Source organism: Saimiri boliviensis, chromosome X (genome assembly GCF_048565385.1).
Source record: "Saimiri boliviensis isolate mSaiBol1 chromosome X, mSaiBol1.pri, whole genome shotgun sequence".
NCBI lineage: Eukaryota > Metazoa > Chordata > Mammalia > Primates > Cebidae > Saimiri > Saimiri boliviensis.
The window spans coordinates 52317326-52335567 of NC_133470.1; the positions used below are offsets into that span (position 1 = coordinate 52317326).

At 36.8% G+C, this 18242-nt stretch overlaps 1 pseudogene; it reads left to right on the forward strand.

Annotated features, from left to right (window-relative positions):
• Positions 1 to 16952: 16952 nt before the first annotated feature.
• LOC101044567 (protein SET pseudogene) lies at positions 16953 to 17864 on the forward strand (annotated as a pseudogene).
• The last annotated feature ends 378 nt before the right edge of the window (positions 17865 to 18242 follow it).

Sequence of the window (18242 nt, forward strand, 5' to 3'; positions counted from 1 at the left end):
TTGAGGATTTTTGCCTTGATGTTTATCCAGGATATTGGCCTGAAGTTTTCTTTTTTGTTGTATCTCTGCCAGGTTTAAGTATCAGGATGATGCAGGCCTCATAAAATGAGTTAGGGTGGAGTCTCTCCTTTTCAATCTTTTGGAATACGTTCAGAAGAAATGGTAACAACTTCTTTTTGTACCTCTGCTAGAATTCAAGTGTAAATTCTTCTGGACCTGGGTTTTGTTTTGTTTTTGGTTGGTAGGCTATTTATTACAGCCTCAGTTTCAGAACTCATTATTGGTCTGTTCAGGAATTCACCTTCTTCCTGGTTCAATCTTCCAAGGATATATGTGTCCAGGAATTTATCCTTTTCTTTTGAATTTTCTACTTTATTTGCATAGAGCCATTTATAGTATTCTCTAATGATTGTATTTTTGGGTGATCACTGGTGGTATGCCCCTTATTATTTCTGATTATGTTTATTTTAATATTTTCTCTTTTTTCTTTATTAATCTAACTAGTGCTCTATTTTAATTTTTTTTTCCCGAAAAGATAGCTCCAGGATTTGTTGATTTTCTTGAAGAGATTTTTGTGTGTGTCTGTCTCCTTCAGTTCCATTTGAGTTTGGTTATTTCTTGTCTTCTGCTAGCTTTGGGATTTGTTTGCTCATGATCCTCTAGTTCTTTTAGTTGTGATTTAGGGTCTCAATCTGAGATCTTTCTAGCTCTTTGATGTGCATATTTAGTCCTATAAATTTCTCTCTTAACAGTGCTTTAGCTGAGTCCCAGAGATTCTGGTTTGTTGTATCTCTGTTCTCATACATTTCAAATAATTTCTTGATTTCTGTCTTAATTTCATTACCTACCCAAAAGACATTCAGGAACAGGTTGTTCAATTTCCATATAGTTGAGTGGTTTTGAATGAGTTTCTTAATCTTGAATTCTAATTTGATTGCTTTGTGATTTGGGAGACTGTTTGTTTTGATTTCATTTCTTTTGCATTTGCTGAAAAGTGTTTTACTTTCAATTATGTTATCAATTTTAGAGTAAGTGCCCTGTGGCACCGAGAAAAATGTATATTCTTTTGTTTTTGGGTGGAAAGTTCTGTAGATATTTAGCAGGTTCACTTGATCCAGAGCTGAATTTAAGTCCTAAATATATTTGTTAATTTTCTGTCTCAATTATCTGTCTAATATTGACAGTGGGGTATTAATATCTCCCACTCTTACTGTATGGGGGTCTAAGTCTCTTTGTATGTCTTTAAGAACTTGTTTTATGAATCTGGGTGCTCCTGTATTGAATATATATATATATATATATATATGTATATATATATATATATATATATGTATATATATATATATATATATGTATATAATAGTTAGCTCTTCTTGTTTCATTGAACCTTTTACCATTATGTAATGCCCTTCTTTATCTTTTGTGAGACCTTTGTTGATTTGAAGTCTATTTTGTAGAAACCAGGATTGTAACCTCTACTTTTTTCTGCTTTCCATTTGCTTAATAAATTTTTCTTTATCCCTTTATTTTTAACCTATGTGTGTCTTTGCAGGTGACATTTTTTTTTTTCTTTTTGAATACAGCACATCGATGAGTCTTGTCTTTTTATCCGGCTTGCCATCCTGTGTTTTTAAATTGGGGCATTCAGCCCATTTACATTTAAGGTAAATATTGTTATATGCTAATTTGATCCTCTCATCGTGATCCTGGCTGGTTTATTTTGCAGACTTGTTAATGTAGTTGCTTCATAATATTGTTGGCCTGAGTACTTAAGTGTGTTTTTCTGGTGGCTGGTGATGGTTTTTCCTTTCCATGTTTAGTGCTTCCTTCAGTAGCTCTTGCAAGGCAGACCTGACGGTGATGAATTCCCTCAGCATTTGCTTGTCCAAAAAGGATTTTATTTCTCTTTCACTTAAGAAGCAAAAAGAGAAATATCACTTGGCCAGATATGAAATTCTGGGTTGACAATTATTTTATTTAAGAATCTTGAATATTGGCCCTCAATCTCCTGCATGTGGGGTTTCCACCAAGCTTCCTACTGTTAGTCTGATGGGCTTCCCTTTGTAGGTGACCTGGCCTTTCTTTCTAGCTGCCCTTAACATTTTTCCCTTCATTTTGACCTTGGAGAATCTGATGATTTTGTGTCCTGGGGTGATCTTCTCTTGGAGTATCTTTTTGGGGTTCTCTAGATTTCCTGAATTTGAATGTTGGCCTGTCTTGCTAGGTTGGAGATGTTATTCTGCATGATATCTTGAAGCATGTTTTCCTACTTGGTTTTATTCTCCCCATCTTTTTCAGGTACTCTAATCAGTCAGAGGTTCAGTCTTTTTATGTGGTCCCATAGTTCTCAGAGGTTTTGTTTGTTCTGTTTCATTCTTTTTTCTTTAATCATGTCTGCCTGCCTTCATTCAGTAAGACAGTCTTCAAGCTCTGATATTCTTTCTTCTGCTTGGTCAATTCAGCTCTTGATACTTGTGTTTGCATCATGAAATTCTCGTGGTGTGTTTTTCAGGTCCATCAGGTCATGTATACTCCTCTGTAAACTGGTTATTCTAGTTAACCAATCCTGTAATCTTTTATCATTGTTCTTAGCTTCTTTGTTTTGAGTTAGAATGTAATCCTTTAGCTCAGTGTAAGTTCATTATTACCCACTTTCTGAAGTCTACTTCTGTCCGTTCATCTGTCTCAGCTTCAGCCCAGTTCTGTGCCCTTGCTGTAGAGGTGTTGCAATCATTTGGAGGAGAAGCAGCATTCTGGCTTTCGGAATTTTCAATATTTTTCCATTTGTTTTTCCTCATATTTGTGGATTTATCTACATCTGACCTTTGAGGCTGTATACCTTTGGATGGAGTTCTGTGGGGTCTTTTTGTTGATGTTGTTGTTTTTGCTGATGTTGTTGTTTTTGCTTTGTTTTCCTGTTACCAGGCAGGTCCCTCTTCTCCAGGTCTGCTGCAGTTTGCTGGGGGTCAACTCTAGACCCTGTTGACCTGGGTATCACCAGTGGAGGCTGCAGAACTGCAAAGATTGCTGCCTGTTCCTTCCTCTGGAAGCTTCATCTTAGAAGGATACCAACCCGATGCCAACCAGAACTCTCCTTTATGAGGTGTCTGGTGACCCCTTTTGGGAGGTCTCACCAGTTGGGAGGCACAGGATTAGGGGCCCACTTAAGGAAGCAGTCTGACTGACCCTTAGTGGAGCTGGTGTACAGGAGTCTCCCTTGACCAGATCTCCCAGACTCTTCAAAGCTAGAAGGCAGGAAAGATTAAGTTCACTAAAACTAAGAGCACAGCCGCCTTTGCCCCCAAGTGCTCTGTCCTGGGGAGATTATAGTTCTGTCTATAAATCCCTGGCTGGAGTTGCTAAAATCCAGCTGGGAGGCCCTGCCCAGAAAGGAGGGATACATCTGGACCCCATCTAAAGAAGTAGTCTGGCCACTATCTGCCACAGCAGCTGTGCTGCACTGTGGAAAATTCTGCCCAGTCTTCCTAGCACTAGTAGGGAAAAACTGTTGACTGGAGCCACAGTCATGGTGGTTGCCCCTACCCTCAGGAACTTGGTCATCTTAGGCAGACTCCAGGCTGCTATGCTGGCCAGCGGGGATTCCAAGCTAGTGAATCTTCATTTGTGGGATTCTGTGTGATCGTGACCCACTGAGCCAGGCTGCTTAGCTCCCTGGCTTCAGCCCCCTTTCCACGGGAGTGGATCGATCTCCTGACTCAGTGGAGTTCCAGGAGCCACCCATGTATGCAAAAACTCCTTCAGCTCAATGCCTAACTGAGCAGCTGCCAGCCCCTGCAGCTGCCATGGATCTGCACAGCTCTGTGCTTGCAACCCAAGGCCATAGTGGTGTGGGCTCACAAGGGAATATCCTGATCTGCGGGTTGCAAAAATCTGTGGGAAAAGTGTTCCTCTGGCAGGTAGCACAATCCCTCCCCACCTCCCTTGGCTAGGGGAGGGAAATCTGTTTGCCCTATGCAGCTCCTGGGTGAACCATCACCCCACCCTGCTTTTCCTTGCTCTTTATGGGTTACACCAACCGACTAGTCAGTCCCAATGAGAGCATCTGCCTACCTCTGTTGGAAATGCAGAATTCATTCAATGTTTACGTTCATCTCGGTAGGAGCTGCAGACCAGAGCTGTTTCTACTCAGACATCTTGTTCCCTCCCTCTCTCCTACTCCTTTTACTCTTGTAAATGGTGGATTTTGATGAAAAGTTTTTATTTTAATGTACTCCAGTTTTACAGTGTTTTCCTTTTTGGTTTGTGCTTTTTATACCTTTAAAAACAATGTTGCTAATCCAAAGACTATACAGATATTTTCCTGTCACTGCTTTTTAGAAACTTGCTTTTCTTTTTTCGTTTCTATTCATAATCCACCTGGAATTAACTTTCATAAATGGCAGGAGGTAGGCTGCTATACTGTTTTTTCACCATTTAGATATCTGGCTTACCCATCCCCATTTATTAAAAAACACTACTCTGGGCCAGTAGTGGTGGCTCATGCCTGTAATCTCAGCACTTTGGGAGGTGAGGACAGGAGATCGAGACCATGCTGGACAACATGGTGAAACCCCGTCTCTACTAAAAATACAAAAATTAGCTGGGCATGGTGGTGCATGCCTGTAGTCTCAGCTACTCTGGAGGCTGAGGCAGGAGAATGGCTTGAACTCAGGAGGCAGAGGTTGCAGTGAGCCATCACACCACTGCACTCCAGCCTGGTGACAGAACAAGACTCTATCTCAACAAACAAACAAACAAACAAACAACAACAACAACAACAACAACACTACTCTGGCCTGATTGTTCTGCCATGATCATGATCATTCTATTATAAATCAAGTGTCAATATATGTTTAAGTCTGCTTCAGTACTCTCTGTTTTGTTCTCTATCTATCCTTGCACCAGTACCACACAGTCTTAAATACGTTAGTTTTATAATTTTGATATTTGGTAGTATAAATTCCCTAACTCTCTTCTATAAGATCTTCTTGACTATTATTGACCCTTTCTTTTTATTTATTTTCTTATATACAATTAGAATAAACTTGTTCATTTCAATGGCAAAACGACTTGGATTTTATTTGGGATTCAGTATTGAGTAGTCTAATCTATGAACATAGTATATTCCCTCCATTTAGGTATTTCTTCATTTACCTCAGCGTGTGTGTGTGCGTGTACTTTTATCTGTAGAGATTTGCACAAATTTGAATCTTTTTAAAACCTTTTTTCTCATACTACAGTATAATGTTTAGCCCTGACACTTATCACTATAGACGCCTTTCATTCTTTTTTTGTTGTTCTTTAATTCAAGTCCTTGATCTTCAAGACAGTTTGTGAAATGGTGCTTATTGGTGTTTTGGTTAACATTAGACTATTTCTAATGTTTTGGATAAATAGCAATAAACACTGCTTATTTTTCTGTATATGTCTTAACAGTTAATGTATTTCTGTATCCAAATCAGATATTTTGTGGAAATTATTTTGATATAATATTGATACTTTTAACAAACATTTCTAATGCTTATTTTTCTTTTTTATGGAACATAATGCTGGACAAACTAAGTTTTCTAAATTTGTAGATGATATTAAATGAGATGTTTTAATTCCTTTTGACTTGAAATTTTTATATGCTACATGAAGGAAAACATGATCTTTAAAGTATGAGCAAATATTTTGGCAAAATTATTCTCTTTGTCTCTCTAACAATGCAACAATTCCTTAAAATAAGAAGACTTGATTTTTATTATGATGTTTTTAATATCTAAATGTGTCAGTGCTTCTTATTGGGATGGAATGAGAACACTGCTTACAAATGTGTACCAAATAATAGACTCAAATAAAATTGTTATGTAAAACTTTATTAACTAAAACATGTTCAATAAAAAATATGGGGTTTTCTGTCTCACTCTATTTGATCTTGGTGCCTTTGGTCAGGAGAGCTTGCTCTTATACCTCTACATTAGTCTTTAAGAATATTTTAAGATGTTTGTTATAGAAATGAACAAAAGAAATATCACTGTTTTCCTGTTCTAAGGATTCAGATTAATAGTTATCTACTCCATTTGTGTTAGAAGATTTTAGCATTGTGGGCTTTCCCAGCTCCCAGAACCTAGTTAAAAATGAATAAAGTAGAAATGTTTTGTGTCTAAATTTTTAGCCATGAATAAATGTCTGCTGAATTAGATTCCAATTACATGAAAGCTCAGTATCTACTAAACTTACATTCATTGAATTATTATCCACTAATGTGCAATGCGTTCTTTTTTGTACATTCTTTTCATGGGTTAAAAATCTATTATGTTTTCCTCACATTTTCTACTTTTTAAACATTACCACTGTGACACACATTAATGCTTTAGAATAGGCCTAATTACTGTCACCTGTAATATAGAAATTTCAGAGGAGTAAATGAACTCAATAGTTTATGCTTTGTCCTGCAATGATACACAAATATGTTGATATGTACAAACATATAAAGAACAAAAGAACAAAAATGTATAGTCAACATTTATTTAGTTCTACTTTGTCATACTAACTGAAAAAGGTTTCTAGGCTCCTTTCAAATGAGCTTGAACAAGAAGCAATAATGAAATAAAGGAATTACTCCGTAAAATATATGAGGATATCTGTATGCAATTTTCCCAAATTTTTCTGTAATTCAAATCCCTTTTTTATCTACTTACATTTTTCTATAATAATAAGCTATTTGAAATTATAGTTTTTGTTTTGCCTTTTCAGTGTCAATTATCTAGGTTCATGTTCTTCACGGAAGATACCTCAAACTGAATATGGACAAAGTAAAGGTATTTTTATCTCATTTAATGCTATATTTATTATGTCTCTCCATTGATTAAGCCAAAACTCGACATCACCATTGCCTGACTCCCTCTCTGCATACCCTCACAATTAGTCATCACCATGTCTGTCACTTAAACATCATAACTATCCCTGGAAAGTGTCCACACTTCTCCATGTTTGTTATTAACTCAACAAATTAAGTTGATTAAGTCTTGGAGTAAAGCTTACATTTTTTATGTCACTAGCTTCTTCTCCCCTTACCCATGAATATATAACATTGAACTTATTTTATTTCTTGAAATGAACTTCTTTTATTTCTGGTGCTTCAGACAAATTGCTTCCCCTGCCTCCAATATTTGTTGGCCACCTTTTAGTCAGTTTTTTCATCACAGCTAAGAATGATCTTCATCCAGGAAAAACCTTTGCTGGCCAATGCTTAGCAAGTCTGTATTTGGTGTCTCCATTTGTGATAGCTGATTTTATCTAGATGAGATTAACATTTATAACATTGAACTCAGAATAAACAATTGCTCTCCATAAGGCAGATCAGCCTCATCTAGTAAGTTGAAGGTCTAGATAGAAGAAAAAGACCAATATCCCCAAGCAAGAAAAAATTATTCAGTAGGTGGCCTTCAGAGTTTCATCTACACCATCAGCTCTCCTGGGTCTCTGCTTGCCAGCCTTTGGACTGGAACTGCACTATCACCTTTACTGGGTCTCTGGGCTGCCAGCCTTCAGACTGGAACTGCACCACTGACTCTCCTGGGTTTTGAGCTTGCTTGCCCACAGTGCAGAAATTTGGGCTTCACAGCCTCCATGGTTGCGTAAGCCAATTCCTTACAATAAATCTCTTTTGATTTCTATTCTTTCTCTGTCTCTATTTCTGTCTCTATCCATATTTCTCTGTCTTTCTCTCTCTAGATATATTTATGTGTATAACAGTCATATGCCATGTAACATTTCAGTCAGTGATAGGCTACATACACGATGGTGATCCCATGAGATTATAATATTTTTTACGATGCTTTTTCTATATTTAGATATGGTGAGATTCACAAATACTTGCCATTGTGCTACAATTGCTTACAATATTCAGTACAGTAACATACTGCACAATTTTGTGGCCTAGGAGCAATAGGCTACACCACGTAGCCTATGTGTGTAGTAAGCTATAGCATCTAGGTTTGTGTAATTACACTCTACGATGTTTGCACAATGACAGTATTGCCTAATGACACATTTCCCAGAATGTATCCACATTGTTAAGTGACACATGACTCTGTGTGTGTATGTACTTTTGGTCTGTTTCTCTGGAGAACCCTAATATACCGCCATACCATAGCTCTTATCATGTTATATCTTATAATTATCTTTCTTTCCTACTAAAGCACAGGCTCTCTAAGAGGAAAGATTATCCTGTTCTTTTTCACAACTATAACCCAAGTAAATGACAGTTCCTGTCATTGAATGAATTTTACCTTCAGGTAACACATTACTACCATTCCTACTCTCTTGACAACTACTCTTTCTAAAACATAATTGATTATTTAATACTCCTACATTAATACAATTTTTATGTTGAACAGTTGCATTTCTTAAAATGTTATGTGAATACCAAATGTTCTGTAACATTTTAATAAAATATGTTAAATAGAAATATAAAAATTATAAAAAAGCAAGCTAATTCTTAAGTCCAGACTTAAAATGTAAAATAAAATATAGAGTTATAATGAGCCTTTGTCATCTATACTACACAATTCTTTTCTTGAAAAATTCCCAAAATTTCACTTTTATGAGAGGAGTAAGAAAGTAATAAATATATGAAACTGTGTGTATGTGTATATGTATGTGTATGTGTGTGTGTGTGTGTATGTGTGTGTGTGTGTTTTATGTGTATATGTGTGAATGAGTCATGCAGTACTTAAAATAGCACAGTTTGGGGGAAATTTCATAAGATATGTTGAGGAAAAGACAAGAAGTCTCAATATTTGAATTCCTTCAATTTCCTTTATTTGAAAGGCAAATGCATTTGTGTATCTAGGATAAATGTTTGATAATTGTTTATTCTCCCTTCTCATAAACCAGAAGTTAATAAGTTCACCAATTTCAAAAGAAAACCTTAGACTTTTAGTTTTAGGTCCAACATGCAAATAACTTGAAAGTCATTACCCCAACCAACCTTATAGCAAGAAAACATGAAGAAACTGAGTATTATTATCAATTATTTTTCTTGGATCCATCAGAGAATTGGGTTTACAGGGCAAACTTGCTTCCCTAAAATATAAAGAAAGATGTGAATACAGAAAATCACAGCCAAGCTCTGCCTACCTGAGACAGAAGCTATTGGAGCAAAACATGAATAGGAAGACTTAAATTGTAATTACAACAAATTGCTGGAGGCTGGGTGTAGACTAGTTTGAGAGTGAGAAATTCCTGATGGCTTCATTTTTAATGAGGCCCAACATTTTTATAGTTTTTACAGCCAGTATTCCCACCAGGTTCTCACAATGAAGAACTAAGTAAATTCCCCATACACCTATGGCAGAGAAAAGGGAAGAGTAACCATTTTGAAATATGCACAGGGCATTCTTCATAAAAAAGGCCTAACCTCCTAGGGAGAAGACTACCAGAAACAAATCCTACTTATAGGGGAGACATTAACTAATTCCAGTGCCTGTTAAGTGTTCTGTCTTACCTAAGGGTGGAGGATTCTAAGAAACACTTGAAAATGTCACAGTTCAGGGACACAGACCCACTAAAAGGCTGATATTTAATTATGAGATTATACAATACCCTTCTATACTTTGCCAACAATATCAATGGTCTCTAGTATAATAACAGAAAATTACAGCCAAAATAATGTATAATGTAGACTAAGGAGAAGTTATCAGAGAATCTCAAGTTTAACAGGAGAGACAAAAACAAGAGCAACTATTAGAGTATGAAACCTTTGGCACATAACAAAAGCAGACATTAAAGACACCTCAATTCCTGGCCAGATTTCTCACATTAAATATTGTTTTCATCAGTTCCTTTTACTTTACTTTTCCCCTAGCTTTATTGAAGTATAATTGACAAACAATAAGTGTGTATATATTACGTTGATTATTTGATATATGATACAATGTAAAATAATTACCACAATCAAACTAATTAACACATCCATGGCCACACATAGTCACCATTTTGTATAGGTGAAGACACTTAAGATTTACTTTTAGCAAATTTCAAATGTAAAATGCACTATTATTAATTTTAACCACCAAAATGTACATCAGATCACCAGAACTTACTCATTTGTGATTGAAATTTTGTACCCTTTGTCCAAACTTTTTCTATTCTCCCATGCCCTAGCCCCTGACAACCACTGTTCTACCTATGCTTCCATGAGTCTGATTTGTTAAGATTCCACATATAAGTAAGATCATACTGTTGAAGACTTTTCCTTAGTTCGGCTAAAGACAGGGTTCTTGCTCCACAGCCATGAAAATTTAGGCTTGAAGACTATTTGAAGAGTGAGTAGGACAGGGTTTTATTGGATGAAAAGGAAGAAAAGGGAGACTCTGCAAAGCCCGACCCCTGGTGGTATGCTTCCTGCCTTGCAGTTTGAAACCAAGGTTCCACACAGGAAGAGGAGGGGCCAGGCTCCTTCCCACTCAAACAGCATGAACTTCTACGGCTCCATTCCAGTCCACATTCCTCCCAATGTGCATGTTGGTTGCAGGCTCTGATGGGAAGCCCTTATCACCGGGTTATGTCATTCCCCACCTTAAGAAGTACATCTAACTGCTATTAGAATAAGGATAAAGATAAGGATGAAGACCCATCTTAAGTGCTTGTTGCTGACAGGGTGCACTGTTTGGGGGAAAATAGCAGTCAGAGCTTCCTCGAGGCCTATTGAAGGGCTCCCAGCAGAATGGGCTATCATCAGAGGTTCCGATTGCATCACCACTGGAAGTTTGGTGGCTTGAAGGCAAGAAGAGACAAACATAGTTTTTAGAAAACCTGTATTAAAATGAAACAAGAGGAGGGGTGAGGATAGCTCAAAACATTCTGAGACCTTTTTTCAGTTTGCACAGGGAGAGAGAGACCAAAAGCTTGACTGGTGAAAAAACTTTACCCTTTTGCCAGCATGTTGGGCTTCTGGATTCCCTTTCCATGAGTCGAACACTAAGTCAACCAGTTTAAGGTTTAGGAAATTAACTCTGTAGTTTGGAGGATGCATCTGAGGAAAGTGTCCCGTAATACAAAGACACAATTACCTACATTTGAAGAGAGAACTAAGGAGGAGAAAGGAAAAAAAAAAAAAAAAAGGCATTTTTTTAAAAAGAGTCCTAGAGGTTTAGGATGTATTTGAAAGGGGTGCAGACTGAAGATGAATGGCTACCCATCTAGAAAGAGGGGAGCTGGGGTCCCTGGTTTCCTTCTCTTCCTAGCAGATACCCAGGGTACATGAGGGAGAGAAGGACAAGCATCCTCTTTCCCTCTTCCATCCTCACATCCTTGAGTCCTGGGAACCTTGCCAGGTGCCATCATGAATGCCAAAGTGGCTTGTACCCATTAAGTGGAGAGAGGAGGGGGGAAAGAACAGGAATTATCTGCTCTCATCTATGACCCTTTTCCACCTACTGCCCATAGCCTTGGATTCCCTAGACCTCATTTATGCCATGGATACTAATGTGGGTGGCCTTGGCTTAATCAGCAGGATTCAGCCATACTCACCTGCACTGTACCTTTTGATTTCAGTTATCATCTTTCTCTGGATCCTTCAAATCCAGTTTTATTTCCTAGGGCTTTGATCCAAATCTTGGAATTGAGTTTGGGATGCTAAGGTGAAACTAGGGAACTGAGTCCTCCAACAATGAAAAGAAAAGGATGTCTTGTGACAAACCCAGATAACTGGTGGCTATAGTTAAGCTTGATTTGGAAGCATGGTGCTTGGCTTTGCTTGGTGCCCTTGGTCTTACTTTTTGAAAAAAAAAAAAAGAAAAAAAAGAAAAACCTATAAGTGATAGGCATCCTATTTTTTCCCATCACCTGGCAGGATTTGCAGGATAATTGCTCTGAACTAGAATATTCATCCAGATTTCTATAATACCCATCCCTTTTGTTCTTTCTGAACTGCAGCTGGACATTGCTGATTGGTTCACAGGAACAAGCAGGGTTAGTCTAAAAATGTAGGCAAAAATTTGAAAACAACTAATGAGTTTAGAATTTAATGACAATTGTATGATAAGTTTTTGGAACATAATTTCTCTCTCTCCATCCTCATTTTTGTTAAAAAAAAAAACAGACACACACACAAATTATCATAAGACAGTGTTTTACAAAATAAACTTTAGTTTTATACTTGACCTCATTATTTGCACAAAGTGCAGCAAGAATAACTACTTATACAGAGGCATTTTGGATTGGCTTTAATAGAACTCTGTTCCACAAGGAATCTCAAGGTAAGACCTTTTAAAGCCAAGCCCAACCATAGATTTGTTACCTCAAATACCTGTGAATTGGGTAATCCTTTCTGCTTAAGATCCCAAGATAAACTTGGAGCTTCTGGATCTGTTAGAAAGTGATATTCTTACTGACTACAGGTCAGAAAGCATGTACAGGGACTGTGTAGGCAAGGTTATAAGGCCAGTTTCTTCCACAGGGCTTTTATCAGCTCTGCAAATTGAGATTGACTCCTTAAAGAGAAGTATAACTTTCCAGTCAAAGCCTTGGTAAAATAACCAGTTTTTCCAATTGTGCCCTGGTTCAAAAGAAAAATGGATTTTTATTGCACTGATGAAAACACCTATACTGTCATAAGTTAAGAATACTCACAGATAGTGTTCAAATTCCAGAAGAACCATGCAGAGAAAAACAAACATTCTCCAAATCTTAATCACAGGAGTATACCTCACTCAATTATTAAAGTCCATAAATAGTTTAAAATAAGTTTCACTGACTCTGAAAAACAAAACGGGGATCAAGAATATTCAAAGCAAAAATAAAAAAGACGATCTCAGCTTTCTGAGTTCAATCTATTTAGTTCTTGTTTTGTTTGATATTCTTGAATACTTCAGCATTTTATGAGTTCTGTACATCTATTTATTTCAATGTTACAACTTCCAAAGTTATCAGAATCCTGTATTTGAAACCACCTGTTACAGTTCTATAGCTTATTATAAACTGTCTTTTTAAAAGCATTAAAACATGACAATAATTGTCTGTAAATAGCAAAATGTCCAGGGTAGTTACAGTCAGAAACATGATTCACAAAAAAGTTTGATTATTTCCACGGTTTATAATAACATAACAACCTTAATTATTATTGATAGCATACACTTAGACATTAGTATTTTATAAATCCCACAAAATTTTGAACATATATTAATATTTTTCACTAAAATATAACCTAAAGAAAATGGAACATCATTTTGGCAATCCCATGTACCTAAATATGTCAAATAATCATTTTTACCTCTGTTTTTGAATATTCCAGGGACCCTCTGGAGAATCTGAAAAACCATGTGTCAGGAGAGACAATTTTGAAATTGAAGTTTAATTTTGGGAAGCAAAATAGAATTCCAGATTACCACAAACTAATTATTTTGACAAAATAATGACTCAGAAATTTTAAAGAAGCAAAAACCTTTTATAAGTGTTTACAAATTTTGCCAAAGAGCAGATTGGTGCTTTAAAAAAAAACTTGTTATGTTTTTATTTCAAAGCTCAATTTACAGAAATATCATAGAATACCCTTTTTAAATTTAGTCAATTATGTTCACATAGATAACATATGGGGTTCCTTTGCAACATTAATGTCCACAATCTACCACTTGTTTGAACCTTCAGGTTTATCTTACCTAATTTAAAAAAAATCCCTTAATCCTGGGCCAGATTTACATGTTCATGCCTTCTTATAACATTTTACCAAAACACACACACACACACACACACACACACACACACACACACACATTTTACTATTCTTATACACCTTGCATGTAAATCTAGTTTCAGTAGTCTCAATTACATATTATAATGATTATAATGATAACTCATAGCAATATTTAACTTTAATTTAACACCTGCTTAGTTGCTGTAATTGTTTCCCAGGTGAATAATTAAGAATGTGGTTAGTGCCATATGTCCCCAGGCTTTACCAATTCTGAAGCCAGCAAGTTAAATCATTCTCAAAACCCAAAAGCAATTTGTAACCTCAAAACACTTAGCAACCCTTACATCTGACCTGCATAATTTAGTTCACCTATTTACATTTTAATTGCACTTGTATTTTACCAATAATCTTTAAAGCTGTTTTTATTTCACAAAGATTAAAGTCTCATGAACTGAAAGGTACCACAGTTTTTATCTTCCCTTTAAAAAATATTAGATCCAAGTGCTTGTCTTTCTTTAGGCCAAATTAATTAGAGCTCTTTTTACAGACATTATACACAATGCACACAGAGACAGGCAGAAGAAAACCCCTTCCCCACAAGATTCTTTATCACAACCAAAACTTTAGAGAATATAAACAGTGATAGTTGGGGGGGCCTAGCCTGGTAAAATGACTTCTAAAAAGAAAAAAAAAAAAAAAAAAAAAAAAAAAACTTGCTTAAAAGTTAACTGCTGACTGTTCAGAGAAGAGGAAAGAATAAAACTTTTTAAATGCTTGGGGGAAAACCTCTTATTCTTATGCAAGTGGCTCTTCCATCAGGAGAAAAGCTCAATTACTGTCCAATGGAGTTGGAGTCCTTGGCTGAGGAATGGAAAGGGAAGGCTCTGGTAGCACGTGATGGGGAATGGCAGCGCAGGGCCCTTGGGCCACGCGTGCCAGCATCAGCAGAGAGGGAAGACCAGCAAGTGGAGGGAGGGAGCTGATGCTGGTCTCCAGTAAAAAGAAAAAAAAAAGGCCATGGAGACTGAAGTTGATCTTATTGACCCCTAGGAGCAATGGGAGTGGTGGCACAGTTTCTCCTGACCTCAAAAGTCCAAAGATGAAAAAGCTTAGAAGCAAGAGAGAGAAAGAGTTCTTGGTTTGCATTTCACTCACCACTTCTCAAGCCCCTACATTGCGTGCCAAAAATATTGCAGGACTTTTTCTCAGTTCAGCTAAAGATGGGGTCCTCGTCTCAGAGCTGTGAAAATTTAGTCTCACAGACAATTTGAACAGTGAGTAGGGCAGGATTTCATTGGTTAAAAAGGAAGAAAAGTGGAAATGGGGACCCTCTGTACAGACTGAGTCCCCACTGGTATGCTTTCCAAATTGCAGGTTGAATTGCAGGTTCTATATTTGACGAGGAGGGGCCAGGCTCCTTCCCACTGCACATGGTGTGAACCTCTGTGACTCCACCCCAGATTACATTCCTTCCAGTGTATAGGTTGGTCAGAGGCTCTGCCAGGGAGCTTTTCTCACCTGGCTATTTCAATACAGCATTCATCTTTTTGTGGCTAGTAAATTTCATTTACCAAGATGTCTTCAAGTTTGATGCATGTTTTCGCAAATGACAGGATTTCCCTTTTGAGGGCTGAATTATATATAACTATATTTATATATAATGTTATAAATATATAATACTTTTATTTTTCATTCATTCCTTGACAGCCACTTAGGTTGCTTCTATATTTTGACTGTTGTAAATAATGCTGCAATGAACATGGGAGTGCAGATATCTCTTCAAGGTACTGATTTCATTTTAATATATCCAGAAGTGGAATTGCTGGGTCATGTGGTAGTTCTGTTTTTAATTTTTGGAGGAACCTTCATATTGTTTTCCATAATGCCTGTGTCAACTTACATTGCCATCTACAATATATAAGGGTTTCTTTTCCTTCATTCCTGTGTCAGCATCTGTCATCCCCTGTTTGATTTTTAAAAGTAATAGCCATTATAACAGATGTGACATGATACTATGGTTTTGATTTGCATTTCATTGTTGATTAGTTATATTATGTACATTTTTGTATATCAGTTGGCCATTTTTATGTCTTATTTTTCAATATCTTATTTAAAGAGTTCACTTGGGCCAAAGTGAAGATAGCTGCCTGGAAGACTTAGAAGCAAGTAACCTTGGATATGACCTCTGTTCGAACTTAAAAAAAAAAATACATAAAAAAGCAAGTTTTAAAAGGCAAAAAATTATCACAGGGCTGATACGAAGTTCTTTGTCAGGAATTCTAACTGATTTAGAGAAATAACGTTGATTGGTGATTGGTTGTATATTGTTAAGCTACACGATATGGGTTAATGTCTAGTGTGGCATTGTTAGGTAAATTTGTAGCCATTTGTTGCAATAGCAAGCAGTTTTGATATACAAATACATAGCTCAAGGGGGAAGGTGAAACATGATTTCTGTCTTATGTTTCTTATGTTTCTGTCTTATGTTTCTCTGGCTCTCTTAATTTAAAAGGACTCAATTGCTCAGAGAAAAGTTATTTTTATTCTCTCCTTTTTATCAAAAATATTTCTTCTTGAATGTACTGATGATCAGAACCTGAGTGCCAACCTGTCCATCATTGCCAAGAAGGCTAATTACCAGTAAGTGCTGCCAAAGTCATTGATATATAGCTGCTGTTGCTTGCTGGATTATCTCTAGTCTTCAGGGTACCATGAACCTTAGTCATTTCAGGAGAAGCAAAACAAGAGATAAGTAGTAGAAATACTATGCACATAATTATTATATTTAAAAAGAAAATATATATACCAGAATTAAAACAAAACATGTTTCATTTGGACGTCAACTGAAAAAATTATTTAAAAAGTTAAAATTTAGTCCTTTTTGAGAAACTTGTAGCCAGAAAATAATTTAGGATTTAATATAAATTGTATGCAAATAATAAAAATTTCAAACAAAAAAGACAAAGCTGGAATCTAATACAAGATGTACATACCTTTTTCCTTTTGCAGTTCTCCATTTCTACCAAAGATAAACCTTATCAGGACCAATTTATTTGTAAAATGAGTTTTATTATTATACTTGGCTTGATTATTTTTATAAAGTGCAAAAAGAACAGTGAATGGCCATGTAGGCTGTTTTAAAGTTGGCTTTGTTGGAAATTTTGTATAAGGAATCTCAGATTTGACCTTTCAAAAGCTTTGAGTATAAGAACCCAAGCCGAGTGTTCTGCCTGCTTCCGGACGAGCTATAAGACTTGTGCTCCGGTTCTCGGACTTCCGCAGCAGCATGGCCCCCAAACGCCAATCTCCACTCCCGCCTCAGAAGAAGAAACCAAGACCACCTCCTGCTCATGGACTGGAGGAGACATCAGCCTCTGCAGGCTTGCCCAAGAAGGGAGAAAAAGAACAGCAAGAAGTAATTGAACACATTGATGAAGTACAAAATGAAATAGACAGACTTAATGAACAAGCCAGTGAGGAGATTTTGAAAGTAGAACAGAAATATAACAAACTCCGCCAACCGGTTTTTCAGAAGAGGTCAGAATTGATCACCAAAATCCCAAATTTTTGGGTAACAACATTTGTCAACCATCCACAAGTGTCTGCACTGCTTGGGGAGGAGGATGAAGAGGCACTGCATTATTTGACCAGAGTTGAAGTGACATAATTTGAAGATATTAAATCAGGTTACAGAATATATTTTTATTTTGATGAAAATCCTTACTTTGAAAATAAAGTTCTCTTCAAAGAATTTCATCTGAATGAGAGTGGTGATCCATCTTCAAAGTCCACCGAAATCAAATGGAAATCTGGAAAGGATTTGACGAAACGTTCAAGTCAAACGCAGAATAAAGCCAGCAGGAAGAGGCAGCATGAGGAACCAGAGAGCTTCTTTACCTGGTTTACTGACCATTCTGATTCAGGTGCTGATGAATTAGGAGAGGTCATCAAAGATGATATTTGGCCAAACCCATTACAATACTACTTGGTTCCTGATATGGATGATGAAGAAGGAGAAGGAGAAGAAGATGATGATGATGATGAAGAGGAGGAAGGATTAGAAGATATTGATGAAGAAGGGGATGAGGATGAAGGTGAAGAAGATGAAGATGATGATGAAGGGGAGGAAGGAGAGGAGGATGAAGGAGAAGATGACTAATAGAACACTGATGGATTCCAACCTTCCTTTTTTAAAATTTTCTCCAGTCCCTGGGAGCAAGTTCCAGTCTTCTTTTTTTTTTTTCCTTCCCTCTTGTGCTCAGTCACCCTGTTTTTGAGGTCTCTTTTCTCTACACCATGGTTCTCAACTTATTTTGGGGGAAATATCTTGAGCAGGATACAATGGGAACACAGTCTCTACCCCTTTCTGTTTGAAATTCATTTTATCCCTTCCTGTCTTAACAAAAACTGTATGGAATCACCACCACCGAGCTCTGTGGGAAAAAAGAAAAACCTGCTCCCTTCGCTCTGCTGGAAGCTGGAGGGTGCTAGGCCCCTGTGTAGTAGTGCATAGAATTCTAGCTTTTTTCCTCCTTTCTCTGTATATTGGGCTCAGAGAGTA